Here is a 15675-nt window from a genome sequence, read left to right as displayed (position 1 = left end):
TCCTCCACCCAACTCTCAAAAAGCTGAAATGGTCTTCAGTAGAGATGGATAGTCGAGCTGGGCTATCAGACGGTCACCTCTGTAGCTGTAGTGTCATTTTTCCTATGGTCCAATGTGTAAATTAAACAAAAAAGTGCACGTTTGTTATGATGTCCAAGATGGGGACCAGGATGTGGACATAATAAAAAATTAGGGAACATGATAGGAGACATTTCTACAATACATATAATCATTCTTATCTATCTAATACGATGACAACAGCTCTCCATACCTGCAGTCCACCATAAGGACCACCCTCTCTAATCCCTGAAAAATGAAATCATCCTAAGTGACGAAGAGAGGGGGCTAAGCGCCCCCCATGGTCTCAGAGCATTGACTCTTCTAAGAGTTAAAAGAGTCCTGCTCCCACTGATGGGGTGCAGCTGTGGGACCCTATTTTCAGAGATGATGTCCTCCACCCAACTCTCAAAAAGCTGAAAGGGTCTTCAGTAGAGATGGATAGTCGAGCTGGGCTATCAGACGGTCACCTCTGTAGCTGTAGTGTCATTTTTCCTATGGTCCAATGTGTAAATTAAACAAAAAAGTGCACGTTTGTTATGATGTCCAAGATGGGGACCAGGATGTGGACATAATAAAAAATTAGGGAACATGATAGGAGACATTTCTACAATACATATAATCATTCTTATCTATCTAATACGATGACAACAGCTCTCCATACCTGCAGTCCACCATAAGGACCACCCTCTCTAATCCCTGAAAAATGAAATCATCCTCAGTGACGAAGAGAGGGGGCTAAGCGCCCCCCATGGTCTCAGAGCATTGACTCTTCTAAGAGTTAAAAGAGTCCTGCTCCCACTGATGGAGTGCAGCTGTGGGACCCTATTTTCAGAGATGATGTCCTCCACCCAACTCTCAAAAAGCTGAAAAGGTCTTCAGTAGAGATGGATAGTCGAGCTGAGCTATCAGACAGTCAACTCTGTAGCTGTAGTGTCATTTTTCCTATGGTCCAATGTGTAAATTAAACAAAAAAGTGCACGTTTGTTATGATGTCCAAGATGGGGACCAGGATGTGGACATAATAAAAAATTAGGGAACATGATAGGAGACATTTCTACAATACATATAATCATTCTTATTTATCTAATACGATGACAACAGCTCTCCATACCTGCAGTCCACCATAAGGACCACCCTCTCTAATCCCTGAAAAATGAAATCATCCTCAGTGACGAAGAGAGGGGCTAAGCGCCCCCCATGGTCTCAGAGCATTGACTCTTCTAAGAGTTAAAAGAGTCCTGCTCCCACTGATGGGGTGCAGCTGTGGGACCCTATTTTCAGAGATGATGTCCTTCACCCAACTCTCAAAAAGCTGAAAGGGTCTTCAGTAGAGATGGATAGTCGAGCTGGGCTATCAGACGGTCACCTCTGTAGCTGTAGTGTCATTTTTCCTATGGTCCAATGTGTAAATTAAACAAAAAAGTGCACGTTTGTTATGATGTCCAAGATGGGGACCAGGATGTGGACATAATAAAAAATTAGGGAACATGATAGGAGACATTTCTACAATACATATAATCATTCTTATCTATCTAATACGATGACAACAGCTCTCCATACCTGCAGTCCACCATAAGGACCACCCTCTCTAATCCCTGAAAAATGAAATCATCCTCAGTGACGAAGAGAGGGGGCTAAGCGCCCCCCATGGTCTCAGAGCATTGACTCTTCTAAGAGTCCTAAGAGTCCTGCTCCCACTGATGGGGTGCAGCTGTGGGACCCTATTTTCAGAGATGATGTCCTCCACCCAACTCTCAAAAAGCTGAAAGGGTCTTCAGTAGAGATGGATAGTCGAGCTGGGCTATCAGACGGTCACCTCTGTAGCTGTAGTGTCATTTTTCCTATGGTCCAATGTGTAAATTAAACAAAAAAGTGCACGTTTGTTATGATGTCCAAGATGGGGACCAGGATGTGGACATAATAAAAAATTAGGGAACATGATAGGAGACATTTCTACAATACATATAATCATTCTTATCTATCTAATACGATGACAACAGCTCTCCATACCTGCAGTCCACCATAAGGACCACCGTCTCTAATCCCTGAAAAATGAAATCATCCTCAGTGACGAAGAGAGGGGGCTAAGCGCCCCCCATGGTCTCAGAGCATTGACTATTCTAAGAGTTAAAAGAATCCTGCTCCCACTGATGGGGTGCAGCTGTGGGACCCTATTTTCAGAGATGATGTCCTCCACCCAACTCTCAAAAAGCTGAAAGGGTCTTCAGTAGAGATGGATAGTCGAGCTGGGCTATCAGACGGTCACCTCTGTAGCTGTAGTGTCATTTTTCCTATGGTCCAATGTGTAAATTAAACAAAAAAGTGCACGTTTGTTATGATGTCCAAGATGGGGACCAGGATGTGGACATAATAAAAAATTAGGGAACATGATAGGAGACATTTCTACAATACATATAATCATTCTTATCTATCTAATACGATGACAACAGCTCTCCATACCTGCAGTCCACCATAAGGACCACCCTCTCTAATCCCTGAAAAATGAAATCATCCTCAGTAACGAAGAGAGGGGGCTAAGCGCCCCCCATGGTCTCAGAGCATTGACTCTTCTAAGAGTTAAAAGAGTCCTGCTCCCACTGATGGGGTGCAGCTGTGGGACCCTATTTTCAGAGATGATGTCCTCCACCCAACTCTCAAAAAGCTGAAAGGGTCTTCAGAAGAGATGGATAGTCGAGCTGGGCTATCAGACGGTCACCTCTGTAGCTGTAGTGTCATTTTTCCTATGGTCCAATGTGTAAATTAAACAAAAAAGTGCACGTTTGTTATGATGTCCAAGATGGGGAGCAGGATGTGGACATAATAAAAAATTAGGGAACATGATAGGAGACATTTCTACAATACATATAATCATTCTTATCTATCTAATACGATGACAACAGCTCTCCATACCTGCAGTTCACCATAAGGACCACCCTCTCTAATCCCTGAAAAATGAAATCATCCTCAGTGACGAAGAGAAAGGGCTAAGCGCCCCCCATGGTCTCAGAGCATTGACTCTTCTAAGAGTTAAAAGAGTCCTGCTCCCACTGATGGGGTGCAGCTGTGGGACCCTATTTTCAGAGATGATGTCCTCCACCCAACTCTCAAAAAGCTGAAAGGGTCTTCAGTAGAGATGGATAGTCGAGCTGGGCTATCAGACGGTCACCTCTGTAGCTGTAGTGTCATTTTTCCTATGGTCCAATGTGTAAATTAAACAAAAAAGTGCACGTTTGTTATGATGTCCAAGATGGGGACCAGGATGTGGACATAATAAAAAATTAGGGAACATGATAGGAGACATTTCTACAATACATATAATCATTCTTATCTATCTAATACGATGACAACAGCTCTCCATACCTGCAGTCCACCATAAGGACCACCCTCTCTAATCCCTGAAAAATGAAATCATCCTCAGTGACGAAGAGAGGGGGCTAAGCGCCCCCCATGGTCTCAGAGCATTGACTCTTCTAAGAGTTAAAAGAGTCCTGCTCCCACTGATGGGGTGCAGCTGTGGGACCCTATTTTCAGAGATGATGTCCTCCACCCAACTCTCAAAAAGCTGAAAGGGTCTTCAGAAGAGATGGATAGTCGAACTGGGCTATCAGACGGTCACCTCTGTAGCTGTAGTGTCATTTTTCCTATGGTCCAATGTGTAAATTAAACAAAAAAGTGCACGTTTGTTATGATGTCCAAGATGGGGAGCAGGATGTGGACATAATAAAAAATTAGGGAACATGATAGGAGACATTTCTACAATACATATAATCATTCTTATCTATCTAATACGATGACAACAGCTCTCCATACCTGCAGTCCACCATAAGGACCACCCTCTCTAATCCCTGAAAAATGAAATCATCCTCAGTGACGAAGAGAGGGGGCTAAGCGCCCCCCATGGTCTCAGAGCATTGACTCTTCTAAGAGTTAAAAGAGTCCTGCTCCCACTGATGGGGTGCAGCTGTGGGACCCTATTTTCAGAGATGATGTCCTCCACCCAACTCTCAAAAAGCTGAAAGGGTCTTCAGTAGAGATGGATAGTCGAGCTGGGCTATCAGACGGTCACCTCTGTAGCTGTAGTGTCATTTTTCCTATGGTCCAATGTGTAAATTAAACAAAAAAGTGCACGTTTGTTATGATGTCCAAGATGGGGACCAGGATGTGGACATAATAAAAAATTAGGGAACATGATAGGAGACATTTCTACAATACATATAATCATTCTTATCTATCTAATACGATGACAACAGCTCTCCATACCTGCAGTCCACCATAAGGACCACCCTCTCTAATCCCTGAAAAATGAAATCATCCTCAGTGACGAAGAGAGGGGGCTAAGCGCCCCCCATGGTCTCAGAGCATTGACTCTTCTAAGAGTTAAAAGAGTCCTGCTCCCACTGATGGGGTGCAGCTGTGGGATTCTATTTTCAGAGATGATGTCCTCCACCCAACTCTCAAAAAGCTGAAAGGGTCTTCAGTAGAGATGGATAGTCGAGCTGGGCTATCAGACGGTCACCTCTGTAGCTGTAGTGTGATTTTTCCTATGGTCTAATGTGTAAATTAAACAAAAAAGTGCACGTTTGTTATGATGTCCAAGATGGGGACCAGGATGTGGACATAATAAAAAATTAGGGAACATGATAGGAGACATTTCTACAATACATATAATCATTCTTATCTATCTAATACGATGACAACAGCTCTCCATACCTGCAGTCCACCATAAGGACCACCATCTCTAAAAATGAAATCATCCTCAGTGACGAAGAGAGGGGGCTAAGCGCCCCCCATGGTCTCAGAGCATTGACTCTTCTAAGAGTTAAAAGAGTCCTGCTCCCACTGATGGGGTGCAGCTGTGGGACCCTATTTTCAGAGATGATGTCCTCCACCCAACTCTCAAAAAGCTGAAAGGGTCTTCAGTAGAGATGGATAGTCGAGCTGGGCTATCAGACGGTCACCTCTGTAGCTGTAGTGTCATTTTTCCTATGGTCCAATGTGTAAATTAAACAAAAAAGTGCACGTTTGTTATGATGTCCAAGATGGGGACCAGGATGTGGACATAATAAAAAATTAGGGAACATGATAGGAGACATTTCTACAATACATATAATCATTCTTATCTATCTAATACGATGACAACAGCTCTCCATACCTGCAGTCCACCATAAGGACCACCCTCTCTAATCCCTGAAAAATGAAATCATCCTCAGTGACGAAGAGAGGGGGCTAAGCGCCCCCCATGGTCTCAGAGCATTGACTCTTCTAAGAGTTAAAAGAGTCCTGCTCCCACTGATGGGGTGCAGCTGTGGGACCCTATTTTCAGAGATGATGTCCTCCACCCAACTCTCAAAAAGCTGAAAGGGTCTTCAGTAGAGATGGATAGTCGAGCTGGGCTATCAGACGGTCACCTCTGTAGCTGTAGTGTCATTTTCCCTATGGTCCAATGTGTAAATTAAACAAAAAAGTGCACGTTTGTTATGATGTCCAAGATGGGGACCAGGATGTGGACATAATAAAAAATTAGGGAACATGATAGGAGACATTTCTACAATACATATAATCATTCTTATCTATCTAATACGATGACAACAGCTCTCCATACCTGCAGTCCACCATAAGGACCACCCTCTCTAATCCCTGAAAAATGAAATCATCCTCAGTGACGAAGAGAGGGGGCTAAGCGCCCCCCATGGTCTCAGAGCATTGACTCTTCTAAGAGTTAAAAGAGTCCTGCTCCCACTGATGGGGTGCAGCTGTGGGACCCTATTTTCAGAGATGATGTCCTCCACCCAACTCTCAAAAAGCTGAAAGGGTCTTCAGTAGAGATGGATAGTCGAGCTGGGCCATCAGACGGTCACCTCTGTAGCTGTAGTGTCATTTTTCCTATGGTCCAATGTGTAAATTAAACAAAAAAGTGCACGTTTGTTATGATGTCCAAGATGGGGACCAGGATGTGGACATAATAAAAAATTAGGGAACATGATAGGAGACATTTCTACAATACATATAATCATTCTTATCTATCTAATACGATGACAACAGCTCTCCATACCTGCAGTCCACCATAAGGACCACCCTCTCTAATCCCTGAAAAATGAAATCATCCTCAGTGACGAAGAGAGGGGGCTAAGCGCCCCCCATGGTCTCAGAGCATTGACTCTTCTAAGAGTTAAAAGAGTCCTGCTCCCACTGATGGGGTGCAGCTGTGGGATTCTATTTTCAGAGATGATGTCCTCCACCCAACTCTCAAAAAGCTGAAAGGGTCTTCAGTAGAGATGGATAGTCGAGCTGGGCTATCAGACGGTCACCTCTGTAGCTGTAGTGTGATTTTTCCTATGGTCTAATGTGTAAATTAAACAAAAAAGTGCACGTTTGTTATGATGTCCAAGATGGGGACCAGGATGTGGACATAATAAAAAATTAGGGAACATGATAGGAGACATTTCTACAATACATATAATCATTCTTATCTATCTAATACGATGACAACAGCTCTCCATACCTGCAGTCCACCATAAGGACCACCCTCTCTAATCCCTGAAAAATGAAATCATCCTCAGTGACGAAGAGAGGGGGCTAAGCGCCCCCCATGGTCTCAGAGCATTGACTCTTCTAAGAGTTAAAAGAGTCCTGCTCCCACTGATGGGGTGCAGCTGTGGGACCCTATTTTCAGAGATGATGTCCTCCACCCAACTCTCAAAAAGCTGAAAGGGTCTTCAGTAGAGATGGATAGTCGAGCTGGGCTATCAGACGGTCACCTCTGTAGCTGTAGTGTCATTTTCCCTATGGTCCAATGTGTAAATTAAACAAAAAAGTGCACGTTTGTTATGATGTCCAAGATGGGGACCAGGATGTGGACATAATAAAAAATTAGGGAACATGATAGGAGACATTTCTACAATACATATAATCATTCTTATCTATCTAATACGATGACAACAGCTCTCCATACCTGCAGTCCACCATAAGGACCACCCTCTCTAATCCCTGAAAAATGAAATCATCCTCAGTGACGAAGAGAGGGGGCTAAGCGCCCCCCATGGTCTCAGAGCATTGACTCTTCTAAGAGTTAAAAGAGTCCTGCTCCCACTGATGGGGTGCAGCTGTGGGACCCTATTTTCAGAGATGATGTCCTCCACCCAACTCTCAAAAAGCTGAAAGGGTCTTCAGTAGAGATGGATAGTCGAGCTGGGCTATCAGACGGTCACCTCTGTAGCTGTAGTGTCATTTTTCCTATGGTCCAATGTGTAAATTAAACAAAAAAGTGCACGTTTGTTATGATGTCCAAGATGGGGACCAGGATGTGGACATAATAAAAAATTAGGGAACATGATAGGAGACATTTCTACAATACATATAATCATTCTTATCTATCTAATACGATGACAACAGCTCTCCATACCTGCAGTCCACCATAAGGACCACCGTCTCTAATCCCTGAAAAATGAAATCATCCTCAGTGACGAAGAGAGGGGGCTAAGCGCCCCCCATGGTCTCAGAGCATTGACTCTTCGAAGAGTTAAAAGAGTCCTGCTCCCACTGATGGGGTGCAGCTGTGGGACCCTATTTTCAGAGATGATGTCCTCCACCCAACTCTCAAAAAGCTGAAAGGGTCTTCAGTAGAGATGGATAGTCGAGCTGGACTATCAGACGGTCACCTCTGTAGCTGTAGTGTCATTTTTCCTATGGTCCAATGTGTAAATTAAACAAAAAAGTGCACGTTTGTTATGATGTCCAAGATGGGGACCAGGATGTGGACATAATAAAAAATTAGGGAACATGGTAGGAGACATTTCTACAATACATATAATCATTCTTATCTATCTAATACGATGACAACAGCTCTCCATACCTGCAGTCCACCATAAGGACCACCCTCTCTAAAAATGAAATCATCCTCAGTGACGAAGAGAGGGGGCTAAGCGCCCCCCATGGTCTCAGAGCATTGACTCTTCTAAGAGTTAAAAGAGTCCTGTTCCCACTGATGGGGTGCAGCTGTGGGACCCTATTTTCAGAGATGATGTCCTCCACCCAACTCTCAAAAAGCTGAAAGGGTCTTCAGTAGAGATGGATAGTCGAGCTGGGCTATCAGAAGGTCACCTCTGTAGCTGTAGTGTCATTTTTCCTATGGTCCAATGTGTAAATTAAACAAAAAAGTGCACGCTTGTTATGATGTCCAAGATGTGGACCAGGATGTGGACATAATAAAAAATTAGGGAACATGATAGCAGACATTTCTACAATACATATAATCATTCTTATCTATCTAATACGATGACAACAGCTCTCCATACCTGCAGTCCACCATAAGGACCACCCTCTCTAATCCCTGAAAAATGAAATCATCCTCAGTGACGAAGAGAGGGGGCTAAGCGCCCCCCATGGTCTCAGAGCATTGACTCTTCTAAGAGTTAAAAGAGTCCTGCTCCCACTGATGGGGTGCAGCTGTGGGACCCTATTTTCAGAGATGATGTCCTCCACCCAACTCTCAAAAAGCTGAAAGGGTCTTCAGTAGAGATGGATAGTCGAGCTGGGCTATCAGACGGTCACCTCTGTAGCTGTAGTGTCATTTTCCCTATGGTCCAATGTGTAAATTAAACAAAAAAGTGCACGTTTGTTATGATGTCCAAGATGGGGACCAGGATGTGGACATAATAAAAAATTAGGGAACATGATAGGAGACATTTCTACAATACATTTAATCATTCTTATCTATCTAATACGATGACAACAGCTCTCCATACCTGCAGTCCACCATAAGGACCACCCTCTCTAATCCCTGAAAAATGAAATCATCCTCAGTGACGAAGAGAGGGGGCTAAGCGCCCCCCATGGTCTCAGAGCATTGACTCTTCTAAGAGTTAAAAGAGTCCTGCTCCCACTGATGGGGTGCAGCTGTGGGACCCTATTTTCAGAGATGATGTCCTCCACCCAACTCTCAAAAAGCTGAAAGGGTCTTCAGTAGAGATGGATAGTCGAGCTGGGCTATCAGACGGTCACCTCTGTAGCTGTAGTGTCATTTTTCCTATGGTCCAATGTGTAAATTAAACAAAAAAGTGCACGTTTGTTATGATGTCCAAGATGGGGACCAGGATGTGGACATAATAAAAAATTAGGGAACATGATAGGAGACATTTCTACAATACATATAATCATTCTTATCTATCTAATACGATGACAACAGCTCTCCATACCTGCAGTCCACCATAAGGACCACCCTCTCTAATCCCTGAAAAATGAAATCATCCTCAGTGACGAAGAGAGGGGGCTAAGCGCCCCCCATGGTCTCAGAGCATTGACTCTTCGAAGAGTTAAAAGAGTCCTGCTCCCACTGATGGGGTGCAGCTGTGGGACCCTATTTTCAGAGATGATGTCCTCCACCCAACTCTCAAAAAGCTGAAAGGGTCTTCAGTAGAGATGGATAGTCGAGCTGGACTATCAGACGGTCACCTCTGTAGCTGTAGTGTCATTTTTCCTATGGTCCAATGTGTAAATTAAACAAAAAAGTGCACGTTTGTTATGATGTCCAAGATGGGGACCAGGATGTGGACATAATAAAAAATTAGGGAACATGGTAGGAGACATTTCTACAATACATATAATCATTCTTATCTATCTAATACGATGACAACAGCTCTCCATACCTGCAGTCCACCATAAGGACCACCCTCTCTAAAAATGAAATCATCCTCAGTGACGAAGAGAGGGGGCTAAGCGCCCCCCATGGTCTCAGAGCATTGACTCTTCTAAGAGTTAAAAGAGTCCTGTTCCCACTGATGGGGTGCAGCTGTGGGACCCTATTTTCAGAGATGATGTCCTCCACCCAACTCTCAAAAAGCTGAAAGGGTCTTCAGTAGAGATGGATAGTCGAGCTGGGCTATCAGAAGGTCACCTCTGTAGCTGTAGTGTCATTTTTCCTATGGTCCAATGTGTAAATTAAACAAAAAAGTGCACGCTTGTTATGATGTCCAAGATGTGGACCAGGATGTGGACATAATAAAAAATTAGGGAACATGATAGCAGACATTTCTACAATACATATAATCATTCTTATCTATCTAATACGATGACAACAGCTCTCCATACCTGCAGTCCACCATAAGGACCACCCTCTCTAATCCCTGAAAAATGAAATCATCCTCAGTGACGAAGAGAGGGGGCTAAGCGCCCCCCATGGTCTCAGAGCATTGACTCTTCTAAGAGTTAAAAGAGTCCTGCTCCCACTGATGGGGTGCAGCTGTGGGACCCTATTTTCAGAGATGATGTCCTCCACCCAACTCTCAAAAAGCTGAAAGGGTCTTCAGTAGAGATGGATAGTCGAGCTGGGCTATCAGACGGTCACCTCTGTAGCTGTAGTGTCATTTTCCCTATGGTCCAATGTGTAAATTAAACAAAAAAGTGCACGTTTGTTATGATGTCCAAGATGGGGACCAGGATGTGGACATAATAAAAAATTAGGGAACATGATAGGAGACATTTCTACAATACATTTAATCATTCTTATCTATCTAATACGATGACAACAGCTCTCCATACCTGCAGTCCACCATAAGGACCACCCTCTCTAATCCCTGAAAAATGAAATCATCCTCAGTGACGAAGAGAGGGGGCTAAGCGCCCCCCATGGTCTCAGAGCATTGACTCTTCTAAGAGTTAAAAGAGTCCTGCTCCCACTGATGGGGTGCAGCTGTGGGACCCTATTTTCAGAGATGATGTCCTCCACCCAACTCTCAAAAAGCTGAAAGGGTCTTCAGTAGAGATGGATAGTCGAGCTGGGCTATCAGACGGTCACCTCTGTAGCTGTAGTGTCATTTTTCCTATGGTCCAATGTGTAAATTAAACAAAAAAGTGCACGTTTGTTATGATGTCCAAGATGGGGACCAGGATGTGGACATAATAAAAAATTAGGGAACATGATAGGAGACATTTCTACAATACATATAATCATTCTTATCTATCTAATACGATGACAACAGCTCTCCATACCTGCAGTCCACCATAAGGACCACCCTCTCTAATCCCTGAAAAATGAAATCATCCTCAGTGACGAAGAGAGGGGGCTAAGCGCCCCCCATGGTCTCAGAGCATTGACTCTTCTAAGAGTCCTAAGAGTCCTGCTCCCACTGATGGGGTGCAGCTGTGGGACCCTATTTTCAGAGATGATGTCCTCCACCCAACTCTCAAAAAGCTGAAAGGGTCTTCAGTAGAGATGGATAGTCGAGCTGGGCTATCAGACGGTCACCTCTGTAGCTGTAGTGTCATTTTTCCTATGGTCCAATGTGTAAATTAAACAAAAAAGTGCACGTTTGTTATGATGTCCAAGATGGGGACCAGGATGTGGACATAATAAAAAATTAGGGAACATGATAGGAGACATTTCTACAATACATATAATCATTCTTATCTATCTAATATGATGACAACAGCTCTCCATACCTGCAGTCCACCATAAGGACCACCGTCTCTAATCCCTGAAAAATGAAATCATCCTCAGTGACGAAGAGAGGGGGCTAAGCGCCCGCCATGGTCTCAGAGCATTAACTCTTCTAAGAGTTAAAAGAGTCCTGCTCCCACTGATGGGGTGCAGCTGTGGGACCCTATTTTCAGAGATGATGTCCTCCACCCAACTCTCAAAAAGCTGAAAGGGTCTTCAGTAGAGATGGATAGTCGAGCTGGGCTATCAGACGGTCACCTCTGTAGCTGTAGTGTCATTTTTCCTATGGTCCAATGTGTAAATTAAACAAAAAAGTGCACGTTTGTTATGATGTCCAAGATGGGGACCAGGATGTGGACATAATAAAAAATTAGGGAACATGATAGGAGACATTTCTACAATACATATAATCATTCTTATCTATCTAATACGATGACAACAGCTCTCCATACCTGCAGTCCACCATAAGGACCACCCTCTCTAATCCCTGAAAAATGAAATCATCCTCAGTGACGAAGAGAGGGGGCTAAGCGCCCCCCATGGTCTCAGAGCATTGACTCTTCTAAGAGTTAAAAGAGTCCTGCTCCCACTGATGGGGTGCAGCTGTGGGACCCTATTTTCAGAGATGATGTCCTCCACCCAACTCTCAAAAAGCTGAAAGGGTCTTCAGAAGAGATGGATAGTCGAGCTGGGCTATCAGACGGTCACCTCTGTAGCTGTAGTGTCATTTTTCCTATGGTCCAATGTGTAAATTAAACAAAAAAGTGCACGTTTGTTATGATGTCCAAGATGGGGAGCAGGATGTGGACATAATAAAAAATTAGGGAACATGATAGGAGACATTTCTACAATACATATAATCATTCTTATCTATCTAATACGATGACAACAGCTCTCCATACCTGCAGTCCACCATAAGGACCACCCTCTCTAATCCCTGAAAAATGAAATCATCCTCAGTGACGAAGAGAGGGGGCTAAGCGCTCCCCATGGTCTAGGAGCATTGACTCTTCTAAGAGTCCTAAGAGTCCTGCTCCCACTGATGGGGTGCAGCTGTGGGACCCTATTTTCAGAGATGATGTCCTCCACCCAACTCTCAAAAAGCTGAAAGGGTCTTCAGTAGAGATGGATAGTCGAGCTGGGCTATCAGACGGTCACCTCTGTAGCTGTAGTGTGATTTTTCCTATGGTCCAATGTGTAAATTAAACAAAAAAGTGCACGTTTGTTATGATGTCCAAGATGGGGACCAGGATGTGGACATAATAAAAAATTAGGGAACATGATAGGAGACATTTCTACAATACATATAATCATTCTTATCTATCTAATACGATGACAACAGCTCTCCATACCTGCAGTCCACCATAAGGACCACCCTCTCTAATCCCTGAAAAATGAAATCATCCTCAGTGACGAAGAGAGGGGGCTAAGCGCCCCCCATGGTCTCAGAGCATTGACTTTTCTAAGAGTTAAAAGAGTCCTGCTCCCACTGATGGGGTGCAGCTGTGGGACCCTATTTTCAGAGATGATGTCCTCCACCCAACTCTCAAAAAGCTGAAAGGGTCTTCAGTAGAGATGGATAGTCGAGCTGGGCTATCAGACGGTCACCTCTGTAGCTGTAGTGTCATTTTTCCTATGGTCCAATGTGTAAATTAAACAAAAAAGTGCACGTTTGTTATGATGTCCAAGATGGGGACCAGGATGTGGACATAATAAAAAATTAGGGAACATGATAGGAGACATTTCTACAATACATATAATCATTCTTATCTATCTAATACGATGACAACAGCTCTCCATACCTGCAGTCCACCATAAGGACCACCCTCTCTAATCCCTGAAAAATGAAATCATCCTCAGTGACGAAGAGAGGGGGCTAAGCGCCCCCCATGGTCTCAGAGCATTGACTCTTCTAAGAGTTAAAAGAGTCCTGCTCCCACTGATGGAGTGCAGCTGTGGGACCCTATTTTCAGAGATGATGTCCTCCACCCAACTCTCAAAAAGCTGAAAGGGTCTTCAGTAGAGATGGATAGTCGAGCTGAGCTATCAGACAGTCAACTCTGTAGCTGTAGTGTCATTTTTCCTATGGTCCAATGTGTAAATTAAACAAAAAAGTGCACGTTTGTTATGATGTCCAAGATGGGGACCAGGATGTGGACATGATAAAAAATTAGGGAACATGATAGGAGACATTTCTACAATACATATAATCATTCTTATTTATCTAATACGATGACAACAGCTCTCCATACCTGCAGTCCACCATAAGGACCACCCTCTCTAATCCCTGAAAAATGAAATCATCCTCAGTGACGAAGAGAGGGGCTAAGCGCCCCCCATGGTCTCAGAGCATTGACTCTTCTAAGAGTTAAAAGAGTCCTGCTCCCACTGATGGGGTGCAGCTGTGGGACCCTATTTTCAGAGATGATGTCCTTCACCCAACTCTCAAAAAGCTGAAAGGGTCTTCAGTAGAGATGGATAGTCGAGCTGGGCTATCAGACGGTCACCTCTGTAGCTGTAGTGTCATTTTTCCTATGGTCCAATGTGTAAATTAAACAAAAAAGTGCACGTTTGTTATGATGTCCAAGATGGGGACCAGGATGTGGACATAATAAAAAATTAGGGAACATGATAGGAGACATTTCTACAATACATATAATCATTCTTATCTATCTAATACGATGACAACAGCTCTCCATACCTGCAGTCCACCATAAGGACCACCCTCTCTAATCCCTGAAAAATGAAATCATCCTCAGTGACGAAGAGAGGGGGCTAAGCGCCCCCCATGGTCTCAGAGCATTGACTCTTCTAAGAGTCCTAAGAGTCCTGCTCCCACTGATGGGGTGCAGCTGTGGGACCCTTTTTTCAGAGATGATGTCCTCCACCCAACTCTCAAAAAGCTGAAAGGGTCTTCAGTAGAGATGGATAGTCGAGCTGGGCTATCAGACGGTCACCTCTGTAGCTGTAGTGTCATTTTTCCTATGGTCCAATGTGTAAATTAAACAAAAAAGTGCACGTTTGTTATGATGTCCAAGATGGGGACCAGGATGTGGACATAATAAAAAATTAGGGAACATGATAGGAGACATTTCTACAATACATATAATCATTCTTATCTATCTAATACGATGACAACAGCTCTCCATACCTGCAGTCCACCATAAGGACCACCGTCTCTAATCCCTGAAAAATGAAATCATCCTCAGTGACGAAGAGAGGGGGCTAAGTGCCCCCCATGGTCTCAGAGCATTGACTATTCTAGAGAGTTAAAAGAGTCCTGCTCCCACTGATGGGGTGCAGCTGTGGGACCCTATTTTCAGAGATGATGTCCTCCACCCAACTCTCAAAAAGCTGAAAGGGTCTTCAGTAGAGATGGATAGTCGAGCTGGGCTATCAGACGGTCACCTCTGTAGCTGTAGTGTCATTTTTCCTATGGTCCAATGTGTAAATTAAACAAAAAAGTGCACGTTTGTTATGATGTCCAAGATGGGGACCAGGATGTGGACATAATAAAAAATTAGGGAACATGATAGGAGACATTTCTACAATACATATAATCATTCTTATCTATCTAATACGATGACAACAGCTCTCCATACCTGCAGTCCACCATAAGGACCACCCTCTCTAATCCCTGAAAAATGAAATCATCCTCAGTGACGAAGAGAGGGGGCTAAGCGCCCCCCATGGTCTCAGAGCATTGACTCTTCTAAGAGTTAAAAGAGTCCTGCTCCCACTGATGGGGTGCAGCTGTGGGACCCTATTTTCAGAGATGATGTCCTCCACCCAACTCTCAAAAAGCTGAAAGGGTCTTCAGAAGAGATGGATAGTCGAGCTGGGCTATCAGACGGTCACCTCTGTAGCTGTAGTGTCATTTTTCCTATGGTCCAATGTGTAAATTAAACAAAAAAGTGCACGTTTGTTATGATGTCCAAGATGGGGAGCAGGATGTGGACATAATAAAAAATTAGGGAACATGATAGGAGACATTTCTACAATACATATAATCATTCTTATCTATCTAATACGATGACAACAGCTCTCCATACCTTCAGTCCACCATAAGGACCACCCTCTCTAATCCCTGAAAAATGAAATCATCCTCAGTGACGAAGAGAAAGGGCTAAGCGCCCCCCATGGTCTCAGAGCATTGACTCTTCTAAGAGTTAAAAGAGTCC

The sequence above is a fragment of the Anomaloglossus baeobatrachus genome, chromosome 5 (genome assembly GCF_048569485.1).
Source record: "Anomaloglossus baeobatrachus isolate aAnoBae1 chromosome 5, aAnoBae1.hap1, whole genome shotgun sequence".
Taxonomy (NCBI): domain Eukaryota; kingdom Metazoa; phylum Chordata; class Amphibia; order Anura; family Aromobatidae; genus Anomaloglossus; species Anomaloglossus baeobatrachus.
This window is presented reverse-complemented; position numbering follows the sequence as displayed.